The 12,334-nt window shown below is 42.5% G+C and overlaps 1 protein-coding gene across 5 annotated transcripts in view; it reads left to right on the top strand.

Moving 5' to 3' along the window:
* Positions 1 to 12,334, top strand: part of MTO1 (mitochondrial tRNA translation optimization 1) — a 569,440-nt gene that overhangs the window by 266,208 nt on the left and 290,898 nt on the right. The window lies entirely within an intron of this gene.

The raw sequence follows: 12,334 nt of genomic DNA, 5'->3' as shown, positions 1-12,334 counted from the left end.
AAAGAATATTACGTGTGTAAAATGAGTGAATGCATGTAACCAAAAACTAAAAGGTGAAAATCATCTGAATGCCACGGACTCATCAATTGTACTATTAGCTCAATCATATACTAGCTGTGACAAGGAATAGGAAGGAAAAGAAAAAAAAGGAAAAAAAGGAAGCATAAATAGGTTTCAAGACTCAGTGTTCCTCCTTACAATCTGACATGCATTCTGTTATGAAATTTAGAGAAAACACACAAGTTCGTAATGATCATTTAAACCATTCGGATTAATTGTTCCTAAGAATTTTATCCAGTGTGTTTCCCTTCTAGCTAGAAGTGTATGCAAATCCAATCCTGGGGAGCGCTCTATACATTCTAAGACTGTGTACCTTAGTTGGGGAATTGTATGGTTAGCTTCTACCCAATGTCTAGCCAATGGGGAAGTTGTGGTGCGATTCCTAATTCGACTTTTATGCTCCACTATGCGAGTCTTTATTTTACGACTCGTACGTCCCACGTAAACTAGTCCGCAGGGACACTTAATCGCATATACAACTCCTTCTGTATTGCAATCTGCATTATGTCGTAATTTGATGGTCACCCCTGATTGCGGGTGAGGAAATTGATCACCTGTGATGACGTTACCACATTGTCCGCAGTTATAGCATTTCATCATACCCCTCTCTCTTAGTCGGGTGGTTCTTTTTTGGGGTTTCAAGAATTCTCTTAGATTCTTAGTTCTGGTATGTGCAAAAAGGGGACTGCCATGAAAGACTGTTTTAAAGTCGGGTTCATTTTCAATAAGTTCCCAGCGGTTCCTGATTGCTGTTTTGATTTGTGTTGCTTGCGTGGAATTCTTAAGAACAAATACCTCACGTTGCGTGGGGATTTTTTCTTTTGGCGTTAAAAGTTCATCCCGAGTTTTTTTTGATGTGACCTGTGCAGCTTCACTGAGTATTTTCTCTGGGTAACCTCGCTCTTTGTATTGTTGTATCTGTGCGGTAATCTCTTCCTCACTTCGTGCATCATCTGATGTTATTCTCTTGATTCGCATCATCTGCGAAATCGGAAGATGTTTTTTTAGACTATATGGATGAGCACTTGAGAAGAGCAGTGCATTATTCACATCTGTTGGCTTCCTGTATACAGACGTGGATAGCCCTGTTGGTGTTTTACTTATTTCAATGTCCAAAAAGTGAATCTTCTGTTTTTCAATACTATGTGTGAATTGAATGCGAGGGTTCCGTTCATTCAGTTTGGAAATGCTCTCTTCCAATTCATCTCTGGTTCCTGTCCAGATGACTAAAATGTCATCTATATACCTCAAGAAAACTGCTGCATGTTTTTTCCACATCTCATTTGAAAGTATATATTGATCCTCGAAATGGGCCATGTAGGTATTAGCGTACGATGGCGCTCCGGGAAAACCCATCGCTATTCCTGTGCGCTGTATAAAAAAGTTTTCCATCCAAACAAAATAGTTGTTGTAGAGTGCAAAATGTAGTAATTCTAGTAAAAACACTGCTTTATCATGATCAATTTCGGAATTTAGCAATCGCCATTCTATTGCCTCCAGTCCTTCTTTGTGTGCGATAGAGGTGTATAGTGCGACTACATCAATTGTGCAGAGCCAGATGTCATTAGCAAAGAGATGTTTTTGTGATTCCAGTTTCAGTAAACAATCTGTGGTGTCTTTAACGTATGTCTTCCAGGATTGGACCAACGGTTGTAGGTAAAAGTCAAGATAGTATCCAAGAGACTCGTGGATGGATCCGCACCCGGCTACTATCGGACGAAAAGGTGGTTTAGTTCTGTGCTTGTGCACCTTCGGTAGCATGTATAAGGTCGGGATCTTAGGTGCAGAATTGAATAGAAATTTCCTTGTATTTACATCTATGATGCCAGATTCTAAAGCTCTAGACAGGAACTCGTCAAGTATTCTCAACAATTCATTTGTGGGATCGTGATCCAAAGGAAGGTAAGTATCTTTGTCTTGAATGTGTTCCATTACACTCTTGTTATAAAAGTCGGTGTCAAGCACCACTAGAGCACCTCCTTTGTCTGCTGGATGAAATGTCACTGAAGAGTCTTGTCTCAGCTTATTAAGGGTGCGTCGTTCTTTTGGACTCAAGTTTTGGTGTTGTTTTGAACCATATTGTATTGATTCTAAATCCTTTTTGACCTGGGATTCAAAGATGTCAAGGGTCTTATGAGAAATTGGCGATAAAAATCTGCTTTTGGGTCTGAATTTCTTCTGTTCAAGCGTGAGTTCTTGCTGACTGGGGTTGATTGTGAAGAACCACCTTAATCTTAATTTTCGCATGAATTTAAAAAGGGCTACCTCCGTTTCTAGTGCATTAGATGTGTAAGATGGAACAAAAGAGGTTCCTTTATTAAGTACTTTGATCTCTTCCGAAGTTAACTGTCTTGATGAGATGTTAATTACCAAGGAGTTCACTTCTTCACAGTGCGCTGCGGCCTGCCTTGTTTCTTGTGCACCTTTGGTTTTTCCACGCCTTGTGTTTCGTCTTGCTGTGCTGGCGTTTTGTCTGGTGGAGTTCTGATCGAGGGGCCCTCCCCTAAAAAAGGTCCACTACTTTTGGAAGAGGTAGCAGAAGTCTCCAAGTTTGGTGCTGTGAGATGTGTCAAAGTCGCAGGGGGCCTCTGCAACGTTAAGTCCTCATCTTGTACTATACTCTCCTCGGACGATGCTGCATCTGGTTTTTTGAAGACCCTCTTCTGTGCATATTTTTCGGCCCAAGTATAGACCTCGTCCAACTTGTAATCTATCGTGTCCCTTCGGAACTTACGGATCTTCCTTTCATGTACCTCCTTTGCATGCATATCAAGATTTTTATTTATCTTCTCGAGTACTTGATTCCAATTCTCATTTTCCATCCGGTTGCTTATTTCGTTTTTTAATTTATTGATGTCGAAGCTTAATTCGCTTAACAGTGTCGATATCTCTTCTATTATAAGCAAAATTAAATCAAGAGAACATTTATTCAGAATAGCGTTCCAACGGGCCATAAAAGATTTGTTGTATTTGAAGAGCATTGGGCGTAGAGCCACCCTTAAGCCTCGAGGTATACGCTTGACTTTGTGATATTCAATCAGCGTTGTTGCGTGTAATCTTTGATTCACTTCTTTTCTCATTAAATATTCGAGTTGTTTAAGTTGCTGCGTAGTAGTTCCTGTTGATGTTCCGTATTCCCTCACTTCCTTCACTAAGGCATAAATTATTTCCGCTTCTTCTGGTGAGTAAACTTTTGTTTCTGCCTGGTTCGTGGTCAAATTTGAAATGTCCTGCCAGGACATGATTATTCTTGGGTGCTAGTCCACTAGTTGGCACTGTGGGTATAAATTTTTAATGTAAGGTGGAACTGCACTCCTGTACTCAATGGTGAAAGTGGGTTATGTGGATACTGAAAAATCTTAGCGTGCTTACTAGTGTGAGGGTTGTGTGCCAAACTCCCTCCTAAGTAACAGACATGTAAATACAAGCCCAAGGCAACCCTGGGCTGCTAGTCGCACAGCAGATGGGCAAAACGCCTCTATAATTTAAATGGAATTTTTCTCATATATTTAAATGTTCAGGTTAACATTTATTTTTCAAAAAATAGTGTTTTAACTCTTACACATTATACATCAAAATTATGTCTCTGTACACTTGTTTCACAAACTATTCATGGTCACAACGTGAAACACTTGAAAATATTAACACAACATATTTTCAATCCAAGTGAGATAATAATAACGATTCATCAGTAATAGAAATTCAAAAAACAAAAACCCAATGCATTTCGGGTACATAGAGCACCCTTCTTCAGGGGATTAAACATGTACAAACAAAATTCAATGGTCCTTGAGTGATTTGGTCTTTCAAAATTCTGATTCGACAGGATCTAAAAGGCAACAACATACCGAACTCTGGTAAGTATTTCCATGTATACAAGGTATCATCTCGCAAAAAACATGCTGGAGTGAACACTGAAGAAAAGCAACCAAAAGTACAAACCACCACAAAACACCCGTGTTTTGTAAAGCAATCAGTAAAAGTGAAATGTGAAAGTCAGAACAGCTTATGAAGGAAAGAGAAATTAAAATATGAGGTTTTTACTTTCTCAGGAGTAAGAAGCAAGCTCCTAGCCGTGCCATCCTAAAACAACATGCTGGTGACAGTTTCACCTACTAGATTACTGTGCTCTACTGTTGGCCCTTAATCCAAACAAAATGTTGCTGCAAAGTAAAGAAATACGTACGGTCCTGTTAACAACTTTTTTCCTTTTTGTTGCTGGTCCAGCGAAAATATCCCTCTCTGTACCAACACCTGAACGACAAATTAATGCCAGTCTATAACTGCTGCCGTACAATATGCAATAAATAACTACTTTACTCTAACGCCGTAACATGTCTTACCGCCACTTTAAATGGGGGTCCACTCAGTGTTCATAAATAGTCGCCCTGCAGCATTCTGTGTTTAAAGAAAAACTCGTGGTGAGTTGTATGTTACACGGTAACCACCCTTGCCTAAAGTCTCTGTAATTTCCCCATTCAAACACTAACCTGGCGCCTCCAACATCGGCGTCCTGAATGATTTCCCGGTGCGAGTCCGCCCTGCCGATCACGTGGTGCGGAACTCGCCCGGTGTTTACTGCCTCATTAAACACAAAGAAGGGACTATCTACGCTCAACTTAGATTCTCCTCATTACTAATGGCAGTCGTATTGCTTAATGCCTTATACGTGCTATAAACTTTAACAACGTGTGGCAAAATGATCTACAATAAACCTATCCATAGTAGTAATCAATTATTACCGCTGTAAGAGTTCTGCATCACTCGTGAATCAAAGAAATAGTTCCAAAATATCCTCATATTTATTATTATACTCAAGTATATAACCTCTGCCATAATGTCGAAAATTCCCGCTATGTACATACACTCAATATATGAAAATCTAAGGTGACTGAATGTGTGTGAAAAGAATATTACGTGTGTAAAATGAGTGAATGCATGTAACCAAAAACTAAAAGGTGAAAATCATCTGAATGCCACGGACTCATCAATTGTACTATTAGCTCAGAATGCTGCAGGGCGACTATTTATGAACACTGAGTGGACCCCCATTTAAAGTGGCGGTAAGACATGTTACGGCGTTAGAGTAAAGTAGTTATTTATTGCATATTGTACGGCAGCAGTTATAGACTGGCATTAATTTGTCGTTCAGGTGTTGGTACAGAGAGGGATATTTTCGCTGGACCAGCAACAAAAAGGAAAAAAGTTGTTAACAGGACCGTACGTATTTCTTTACTTTGCAGCAACATTTTGTTTGGATTAAGGGCCAACAGTAGAGCACAGTAATCTAGTAGGTGAAACTGTCACCAGCATGTTGTTTTAGGATGGCACGGCTAGGAGCTTGCTTCTTACTCCTGAGAAAGTAAAAACCTCATATTTTAATTTCTCTTTCCTTCATAAGCTGTTCTGACTTTCACATTTCACTTTTACTGATTGCTTTACAAAACACGGGTGTTTTGTGGTGGTTTGTACTTTTGGTTGCTTTTCTTCAGTGTTCACTCCAGCATGTTTTTTGCGAGATGATACCTTGTATACATGGAAATACTTACCAGAGTTCGGTATGTTGTTGCCTTTTAGATCCTGTCGAATCAGAATTTTGAAAGACCAAATCACTCAAGGACCATTGAATTTTGTTTGTACATGTTTAATCCCCTGAAGAAGGGTGCTCTATGTACCCGAAATGCATTGGGTTTTTGTTTTTTGAATTTCTATTACTGATGAATCGTTATTATTATCTCACTTGGATTGAAAATATGTTGTGTTAATATTTTCAAGTGTTTCACGTTGTGACCATGAATAGTTTGTGAAACAAGTGTACAGAGACATAATTTTGATGTATAATGTGTAAGAGTTAAAACACTATTTTTTGAAAAATAAATGTTAACCTGAACATTTAAATATATGAGAAAAATTCCATTTAAATTATAGAGGCGTTTTGCCCATCTGCTGTGCGACTAGCAGCCCAGGGTTGCCTTGGGCTTGTATTTACATGTCTGTTACTTAGGAGGGAGTTTGGCACACAACCCTCACACTAGTAAGCACGCTAAGATTTTTCAGTATCCACATAACCCACTTTCACCATTGAGTACAGGAGTGCAGTTCCACCTTACATTAAAAATTCAAGTCAGTTGCAGCCACAGCTCTAGCTATCAGACAAAGTGATTCCATAGTGTTAGGACATTCCCTGACAGTACAAGTTCCACACTCCGTGGAAGTTCTTTTAAACCGAACACAGACTCAGCACTTGACAATTGCACGTTTAACAGGTTATGAACTTACACTGTTCCAGCCACACATAGAAATCAGACGCTGCAGCATTCTAAATCCTGCTACACTGTTACCGTCAGTTACTTCAAATCCTGCCACACATGACTGTGTGGAAGTTGTTAACACTATGACAAAGCCAAGACAAGACTTGACAGATATTGCATTACCTGATCCTGACCTGACACTTTATGTGGATGGTTCATGTATGAGAACGAGTACAGGAGAACTAGTAGCCGCGTATGCAGTGACTACTGACACCGCAGTTATAGAAACACATCGTATTGACACCCTGTCTGCTCAAGCAGCAGAGCTAGTAGCTCTGACCCAAGCCTGCATACGTGCCAAAAACCTGAAAGTAAACATATACACAGATTCACGTTATGCATTCGGAGTCGTACACGACTTTGGAGTGCTCTGGCAGGAGAGAGGTTTCATGACTTCTCATGGAACCAAGATTCAGCATGGTCTCCTCATTCAAGCTCTGTTAGATGCAATACATTTACCGACAGCTATCGCTATCATGAAGTGCAAGGCACATACGAAAGTCACTGACATCATTTCCCAAGGTAACGATCTAGCAGATCGAACAGCCAAGCTTACAGCTCAGATTCCAGACATTCCAGTTAACACGACACAGACATTCACTCACGATCAGACTACTTGTATGACAGTTAAGGACCCTACACAAGATGTCATAGACATACAGTTACATGCTACTCCTGAAGAAATCAAGAAATGGTCCGAACAAGGAGGGGTCCAGACAGATCAAGGATGGTTGACGAAGGGAAAAGCCACATGGTTTCTCCCCGACTCTATGGTTCAAGTCATTATTAATACCGCACATAGTCCAGCACATCTAGGAGAAAAAGCTATGTTAGACAGTATTCAGAACCTTTGGTTCAACAAGCATTTACGAGCTGCAGCCAAGCAGAAAGTCCGTACCTGCATGATATGTTGTCAGTTCAATCCAGGTAAAAGTGTCCCGGTGGAACAAGGTGGATTCCAACCTCCTGACCACCCTTTTGAAGTCCTCCAGATGGATTATATTCAGATGGAGCGATGTCGAGGTTTCAAGTATGTCCTCGTAGTTGTATGCGCTTTGTCCAGGTGGACAGAAGCATATCCAGTTCCAGATTATACAGCCGCGACCACTGCCAGGCAGTTGGTTCGTGAGTTCTTTCCCCGCTATGGACTCCCTAGGGTCGTGTATTCAGATAACGGCCAGCCATTCTCATCTGAGCTCATGAAACATGTTTCCCTTCTGTTAGGGTACCAGTGGAAGTTCCATTGTGTACGCCATCCTGAAGCAGCCGGTCTCGTAGAGAGACATAATCAGACTTTGAAAATCCGCATTGCAAAAGTATGTAGAGAAAAAGGTGTAGACTGGCTAGTAGCTCTGCCAGTTGCTCTGTTCTATATGAGGATGGTTGCACATTCCAGATCAGGTCTGTCCCCGTATGAGGTCGTATTCGGCCGCCCCCCAAACATGTGGGGTACACCTAGACCCCGCAGTATTACAGATGTTTCCAGTAATATGCTGACAGATTACCTAGCTTCCTTGATGTCTGCCCTACACTCTTGTCGTTCACAGGTTGCCGCCGCATTTCCAGACCACACCGAGGTGAAACCGCATGAGGTCGTTCCCGGTGATTACGTATTCGTCCGAAATTTTGATCGTTCAAGTCCGCTGGAGCCCCGCTGGAAGGAGCCTCGAATGATCTTGCTAACAACAAGGACCGCGGTGAAACTTGAAGGCAGGAAGGGGTGGGTCCACCTGAGCCATATAAAGAAGTTCCATGGATTACGAGAAAAGACTTTTGCTAAGGACTGCCTTATTCCTAAAGACTGCCTAAAAACAGACTCTGAACTCAAGCCTCCCCTGTTAGAGAAAACTCCGCAGCAGGAGTATAAAGAGAAACTCCGGTCTAGTAAAATAAGTCAGCCAGTTTAATTGTCTAAGTCCCTCTCGGGTGAGCCGGTTAGACAGGTTCCTGACATGTATGAGATAGACCCCCACAGTGAGAGAGTTAGTCGAAACTCTAAAAGATGTATTATTGTTCTATGTTTTCCATTATTTTTGAGTCTTATGGTTACCAAGTTATGCATTACATTTATGTTTTCCAATTTCAAATGTACATATGTTTTCTAATGCTACAGTAGAGCACACATTTAGTGATCTGCCTCCTCACGAGCTATCCTATCGTCTCGCTATGCGTAATAACACATTCATCCGAATGTTACACTATTCACACCAGACCAGCAATGCCACTAATTGTTGGGTGTGTGGTCGACTCCCCCCTTTCCAGACACCGAAGGGAGTTCTGCCACTCTTTCCTTATCCGTTTTCACATAATGGTTCGTGTGGAGCATGGTCCACGTTAACGTCATCCTCCAATGATATGTCCCTTCTGAATAGAACATGTTTTCCAGACAAGCAGGGTCTCTCCCATAGAACAGGGTTAGATCTAGAAAATGAAGTATATGATTTAGGTAATTATTCTTCGAATTTCATGGTCCTGAATGTTCAGTCTGATACTACTCCAGATTTGCCTGCTATTTCAGTACTACCAGTCAAAGGCGAATTATGTGTCAGAAAGAATGGTTCCGCATATGTAGGACATAGTGATTGTACTATTATTGTCGAGTATAGTGACAGTGGGAAATATATTTTCAAAGCCTCACGTCATTCTTATTTTGTTTGTGGTCAGACCGCATATGTTCGTCTGCCCCTCGATTGGGATGGAACATGTTACATTGCCTTCCTACTGCCACCAGTTTTTCTAGCCCCATCCGATTATCACAGAAACACACATCTAGTGCACACCAGGCATAGAAGGGAGATCGAGTCCCCGATTGTCGATCAAACTGAAACTACTCTAGAACAGTATCAAGACTTCAATAAAGGTTTCTTCTTCTTTATAGGACCTATCCAGAATAGTAAGTTAATACGTAGGTTAACCAGAACCCTTGAAGCTGTAGTAAATGAGACTACTTCTGCTCTAGGTAACTTAACTGAAGAGCAATCTGCTATGAGATTTGTCGTGCTCCAAAATCGTCTCGTTCTTGACGTCATACTGGCAGATAGAGGAGGAGCATGTAGAGTCATCGGATCTAGTTGCTGCATTTTCATTCCTAATAACGCGCCGTCTGTTTATTCAGCTATAACCAGACTTCATAAAATTGCCCATCAGTTACACCAGAATCCAGGCACCTGGACATGGTCCGGTTGGCTCTGGAGTATTATATCTGCCTGGGGATGGAAAGTATTGTCATTCCTAGGTATTGCAGTAATGATCATATTCAGTTGCTGCCTCTGTATACAATGTGGCCCTGCGATTTGCGGCATGTGCGCTACCTCTTGTATTCCTAGTCCTAAATCCCGTTCCAAGACAAATCGAGACGAGCAAATGATGCTATATGAAATGATAGATGGTATCATGAATATTGATGTTTCCTGATGGAAACGTAGGGCACAAGGAGGGAATGTGGAAAAGTAAATTTTGCCATGTTGTATGTGCCTACGTGTTCCCCATATTATGCTATATGTGCATGATCTATATGCATGTATACCCCTCTGATCGATTAAAGACGCAATTACAGTTGTGTCCATCTCTAGTATGCCAGTTTCCAGTCCTCGTGAAAACAACTAATATTAGGCTTATGTAAACCTACGTTGCCACATTTTACAGTGTGCACGTTAACCCATTGAATTGTCCCCGTTTCTAGGCCTCAAAAGGGCCCGGACACCAGATTCAGCTCCTGTCTCCTGAACCCTCTCCGAGGAGCGATACAGCCCCCACCTGCATCCCTGACCCTTCGCTTACTTTCTGCCTCACAGTGCCCGGCTCGGCCTGGCTCTGCCTGCCAGTCTGCCAAGAATATGTTATGCTTCTAGTTATCAGTCCAGCCCTCCTTCTCTGCATTCCTAAGCTACTGCATCGCATCAATAGTTTCCGTCATGGTCTAGCCTTTATGTCTCCATGTAAGAGAAATACTGTATTAATATTCATAGAATATTCCTCGTACACGCAATACATGTAGAATTATGCATGCATCAGTCCTAATGTCTAGTAGCCTTTGCCCTGATAACTTTTGGATTCTATCAATATGTACTCCAAACACCAGATACCAGATATGCCTTAGGTACATGTCGCTCTGACACTCCAGACTTTAGTCTCCTCTTCTAGCGCAGAAGTCATAGCCCCCAGTTCTCCCTGGTAACACGTCATTGCCCGTTTGCGCGCACCACTAGGTTAGAGGTCCCAGCTGCTCAGGTAGCCCCCTCCATGTTTCCGCCCCGTTTATGACACTTCTGTTACGTTTACATCACATGTCTATGTATACGCCCTGTACACGCCTTCTTGTTACATCATTTTGCCCTTATCTTTCGCGACTGCTACGAGTCACGCCTATTGCTACGCCTACTGTATTGAATGTAATGCAATTGTTTTGATATATATACTATGAACTGTTACAAAAAGTTACCCAGTTTCCCTTGTCCCTTCCCTGGCAGCTGCCATCCCGTACTATTGCAGGCTGTCCTGTTCCTGTCCTTTATGCCTGATTAAAGCCTGTAGACTCAAGATACCTCGAATCCTGACTCTTATTTATTGAGCTATCTGTTTCATTCACTGTATTAAAAAATAGAACCGGTAATTAATTATTTATTTACCACAACTCCAACAGATGAGGACGCACAATCTGGCAGGAGCAGCATCAGGATAGGCGCCGTAGTGGGCGTAATAGTAGGGCTACTGGGACAGGTGAGGAGGGCACTGTGCACCCCCAGCCAGGGGCTCCGATCCGACAGCACCGCAATTGAGGTGCACTAACTTGGACCAGGAGATGGGTGCATCAACCCAGTTTACATGGACACTTGATCCTGATTGTACAATTGCACTGTGATACTAACATGTGATGGGCATAAGTCAGTACATTGTGTGGTACACAGTCTGTGTGCCGTCATTCATCCTGAAGTTAAGGACATAAAACACAGTCTCACAACTGATATTTAGCATTGTGTAATATTTTCTTACCTAGAAATAGTTGCGTGTGATCTCATCTCGCCTCTGGCGCCCAGCAGCTGCACCAATTACATGGGCTGGCATACGTCCTGGTGCTGGCCCCTCCTGATCTGATGAATCCGATTCACTGGACTCCACTAGTGTGCCTTTCCTGGTGGCGATGTTGTGCAGCATAGCATATGCTACCACTATCTTGCAACAGGTCTGGGGGCTGTATTGTAGTGCCCCTCCACTCTTATGTAGCCATCTGAATGTGCTCTTGAGTATCCCGAAGGTCCACTCAATGATACATCTGGTTGCTATGTGGGCACTGTTGTACCTCTGCTCCCCAGCTTTGGCAGGATTCAGGTAGGGAATCAGTATGAAATCACAGACCGCATACGCACTGTCACCTGTGGGGTGGGAGGAATATGGTTAGACACTGTCCAGCCAATGCTATCCTTTACTTGTGCGTGCTGCCTGTGTATTTAGCGACAATGTCGGTGATGATATGCTTGGTATTACACACCACCTGTATGTTCAGGGAATGGTAGGATTTGCGATTCCTGAACACATACACGTTCTGGGAGGTGGGTATATGGCGACATGTGTCCCATCTATGCATCCAATGACGTGCGGAAATTGTGCTATTTGATAGAACTGCTGCTTTGTCTGGTCTACTGCCTGTGGTGTGCTGGGGAAATGGAGGTGGTGATGCAGCCTCTGTACCATGGCATCAAGGAATGCGTGGAAAAGGCGCGACAGTGCACTCTGTGAGACCCCCTCATGCTGAGGCTATCACCCCCTGGAAGCTACATGATGCCAAGAGGTGCAGTGAGTACCGGACCTGGATGTGGGTGGGGATGGTGTGTGTCCTGCGTGTGGGGTGTTCAAGTATAGGTTTGAGTTCCTCAATTAAATCAAGGATGCTCTCTTCATCCAGCCTGTAGTTTGTATGGATCTCCTCCTCAGTCCGCTGGAACAAGGTTATGCGCGCACAAAAG

The sequence above is a fragment of the Lissotriton helveticus genome, chromosome 7 (genome assembly GCF_964261635.1).
Source record: "Lissotriton helveticus chromosome 7, aLisHel1.1, whole genome shotgun sequence".
Taxonomy (NCBI): Eukaryota; Metazoa; Chordata; class Amphibia; order Caudata; family Salamandridae; genus Lissotriton; species Lissotriton helveticus.
This window is presented reverse-complemented; position numbering and strand designations above follow the sequence as displayed.